Source organism: Saccopteryx leptura, chromosome X, assembly GCF_036850995.1.
Source record: "Saccopteryx leptura isolate mSacLep1 chromosome X, mSacLep1_pri_phased_curated, whole genome shotgun sequence".
Lineage (NCBI taxonomy): Eukaryota > Metazoa > Chordata > Mammalia > Chiroptera > Emballonuridae > Saccopteryx > Saccopteryx leptura.
Window position 1 is genome coordinate 121,628,491 of NC_089516.1, and position 3,999 is coordinate 121,632,489.

Consider the following 3,999-nt stretch of genomic DNA (forward strand, 5'->3'; position numbering starts at 1 on the left):
TCATCAGAGGAACGTGGAGACAGTCCCCATTCAACATTGGAGTCTGGATGACTAACTACAGCTGGGGACCCTTTGATTTAAGTACCTTTTCTGGCATATGCCTTCTAACAGGTGTTAATCTACAGGATTATCACATCAAGCCACTTTTTGGGAGTTCTTATCAGGTAGCTCTTTTTTATGTTAATTTGCAGATTGTCAAATCAAGACACTAAGGGAATTCCTTGCAGGGAGCTCTCTTTTATGTTAATCTATAAAATTTTCACATCCAGACAATTTTAGAACATTCTCTGGAAGGATCTTTTTTTTTATTTATGTATAATTTCACACACACACTAACTGGGCCCTGCACAAAGGTCATAGTCTTGACTATCATATCCTTACACACTAGATTAGCTCCCACCCAGAGGGTGTAGTCTTATTTACTTGCTTTAATGGCTTTTAATATTGTAATATATTTCTATACATTTTCTATATTTTTATGCATTTAATTAGTATAACATTGTATTACTGTAACAGTAAACTAAGTTTCTAATTAATTTATAGGCCTTAACTTTTCACAGTAAATCTTGTGACTAAGTTTTTGCTAACAACCATTGTGAATTAAACTCCCATAATTGTCAAGTTCCTTTCCATTGTAAACTTTTCCTGACATTTCTATGAAGGTAAACTTTTGCCTGAATTTCAATGTAAAGTCCAGGGAGCCATTAAGAGAGAGTAGTAAACTGATTAACTATTTTGTAACCCTTACATGTTTCCTATTTATTGTAACTGAAAAGCTAGTATTACTGAAACCAAATTTCTTACTTTTAAGCTTTCCTATCAAAACATAGTTTTCGGGATCCCACGGAGAATTGGTAGCAAGTTTTGTGTGTACTCCCTCCCCACAATGGCTCAGCTCCAGACACGCTTCTTCACTGACAACAAGAAATAGGCAGTAGACGATGTCCCCTTCTCAATCCCTGCAGCTTCTGAAATTGCTGACCTTAGTAACATCATTAATAAATTGTTGCAGGCCAAAAATGAGATCCACAAACATGTGGAGTTCTATTTCCTTATCAAGGGCAAGTTTCTGTGAATGCTCTTGGTCAAACACATGGAACTGGAAAACATCTCATCGGAAGAGGTTCTGGAACTCAAATACCTGGTGAAGTATACTGCACCTCAGCCAGAGTAGTGCTTATTCCATGATGACTGGATCAGTTCAATCAAAGGGGCAGAGGAATGGATCTTGACTGGTTCTTATGATAAGACTTCTCGGATCTGATCCTTGGAAGGAAAGTCAATAATGACAATTGTGGGACATACAGATGTTGTAAAAGATTTGGCCTGGGTAAGAAAAGACAACTTGTCTTGCCTGCTGCTGAGTGCCTCTCTGGATCAGACTATTCTCCTGTGGGAATGGAGTGTTGAGAGAAACAAAGCAAAAGCCTTGCACTGCTGCCGAGGCCACACCGGAAGTGTGGACTCCATAGCTGTTGATAGCACAGGAACCAAATTTTGCAGTGGCTCCTGGGATAAGATGTTAAAGATCTGGTCTACAGTTCCTACAGATGAAGAAGATGAAATGGAAGAGTCAACAAATCAACCAAGAAAGAAACAGAAAACAGAGCAGTTGAGACTAACGAGGAAGCCCATAGTGATGCTCTCTGGCCACAAGGAAGCCATTTCCTCAGTGTTGTGGTCAGATGCTGAAGAAATCTGCAGTGCATCCTGGGACCACACAATTAGAGTGTGGGATGTTGAGTCTGGCAGTCTTAAGTGAACTTTGACAGGAAATAAAGTGTTTAATTGTATCTCCTATTCTCCACTTTGTAAACGTTTAGCATCTGGAAGCACAGATAGGCATATCAGACTGTGGGATCCCCAAATTAAAGATGGTTCTCTGGTGTCACTGTCCCTAACCTCACATACAGGCTGGGTCACAGCTGTAAAGTGGTCTCCTACTCATGAACAGCAGCTGATCTCAGGTTCTTTGGATAACATGGTCAAGCTGTGGGATACAAGAAGTTGTAAGGCTCCTCTCTATGATTTGGCTGCACATGAAGATAAAGTTCTGAGTGTAGACTGGACAGATACAGGGTTACTTCCGAGTGGAGGAGCAGACAATAAGTTGTATTCCTACAGATACTCACCTACCACTTCCCATGTGGGGGCATAAAAGTGAATGATGAAGTTGACTATAGAGATTCTTTCTATAAATGTAATTGATAGAAAATACTCAGATTATATCAGTGCAGATCACCCCTGATAATAGTTATTACTGTCTTTTTCTTTATTTTGTATTAATTATATAACAGTTTGTATTTATAAAATATAAAATGTGGCTTGCATTGTCTACCTTAGGCAAACTCTTGAAATTAAACTGAGTTTATTATTAAAAAAAAAACAAAAACAAAAAACACATAGTTTTGGTAGATTTTTGAGGACCCTCCAAAATTAATTTGTTTAATGATCTTTATAAAAGTCACTTAGTCCAAATCTTACACATAATAATAATAATAATAATAATAATTAAAACAGATTTCTTGTGGGACATTAACACTCTAAACATATGTAGAGGTGTTTTGATACATACAGACTGCAGTTTGTTTGGAAAGACAAATGCCCTTTACAGTTTTTTTTAAATAAAAACTTCATGGATAGTTTCCAAATTGGCTCATTAGACTATTTTTAAAACTGTGTCCATTACATGCATATCATTTTGGATTTTGTTCATAATAAGCAATAAATAAGAATATTTATTCTTTTTAAAATTTTCTTTACTGAATCCAATATTCTCATTAAAGAAATTTCTATACCCAGGTAAAGGTTCACACACAAAAATGTAATTTTTAAATGCAAATATATCATTTTAATGATAGAATTTACCTTATTCTTAAAAAAAGATTGGGCCCTGCCTGGTGGCTCAGTGGATAGAGTGTTGGCCTGGTGTATGGATGTCCTAGGTTTGATTCCCAGTCAAAGCATACCGGAGAAACAGCCATCTGCTTCTCTCGCCATCCCTGTCTTACTTTTCTCCCTTTTTCCCTCCCACAGCCAATGGCTCAACCAATTTGAATGCGGTCCTGGGTGCTGAGGATAGTTCTGTCTGACCCTGACAGCCTCAGGTGCTAAAAATGGCTTGGTTGATCCAAGCATTATTCCAAAACAAGGGTTTCCAGGTGAATCCTACTTCGGTTGCCTGTGGGAGTTTGCATCACTACCTCTCCTCCTGTCACATGATAAAAAAAGAAAAGGTTGATGAAAATATGTAATTATAGTTGTAAGGCCAGTAGCTGTGCCACCATCACAGCCTCCTGGCTTTTGTAGGTTCACATTTGATTCAGACAGATGATAATGAAGCAACAGAGCCAATAACTGGTGGCTCATTTTCTTTTATTATAGACTCATACCAGCCAACGAATAAAAACACACAGGCACCAAAACCCATTCTTTCCAATTTTTTCATAGAATCAAAGGCTCCCACCTCTGTTCACCTCCATTTTGGCTGCATCCTCCCTCGCAACCATGTGGGCTCTCTCCTCTACAACAACTTGAAATCCTCCTCTTCAAAATGGCTTCCTAGCTCCCTCCTTTTATTTTTTATTATTTTTTGTACTTTTCTGAAGCTGGAAACGGGGAGAGACAGTCAGACAGACTCCCGCATGCGCCGGACCGGGATCCACCCGGCACGCCCACCAGGGGCAACGTTCTGCCCACCAGGGGGCAATGCTCTGCCCCTCCGGGGCATTGCTTTGCCGCGACCAGAGCCACTCTAGCGCCTGGGGCAGAGGCCAAGGAGCCATCCCCAGTGCCTGGGCCATCTTTGCTCCAATGGAGCCTTGGCTGCGGGAGGGGAAGAGAGAGACAGAGAGGAAGGAGGGGGTGGGGTAGAGAAGCAAATGGGCGCCTCTCCTATGTGCCCTGGCTGGGAATCGAACCCGGGTCCCCCGCACGCCAGGCCGACGCTCTACCACTGAGCCAACCGGCCAGGGCCCCTAGCTCCCTCCTTTTAAAACT

The 3,999-nt window shown here is 40.7% G+C and overlaps 1 pseudogene; it reads left to right on the forward strand.

Annotated features, from left to right (window-relative positions):
* Positions 1 to 883: 883 nt before the first annotated feature.
* LOC136385483 (ribosome biogenesis protein WDR12 pseudogene) lies at positions 884 to 2,325 on the forward strand (annotated as a pseudogene).
* Positions 2,326 to 3,999: the final 1,674 nt, after the last annotated feature.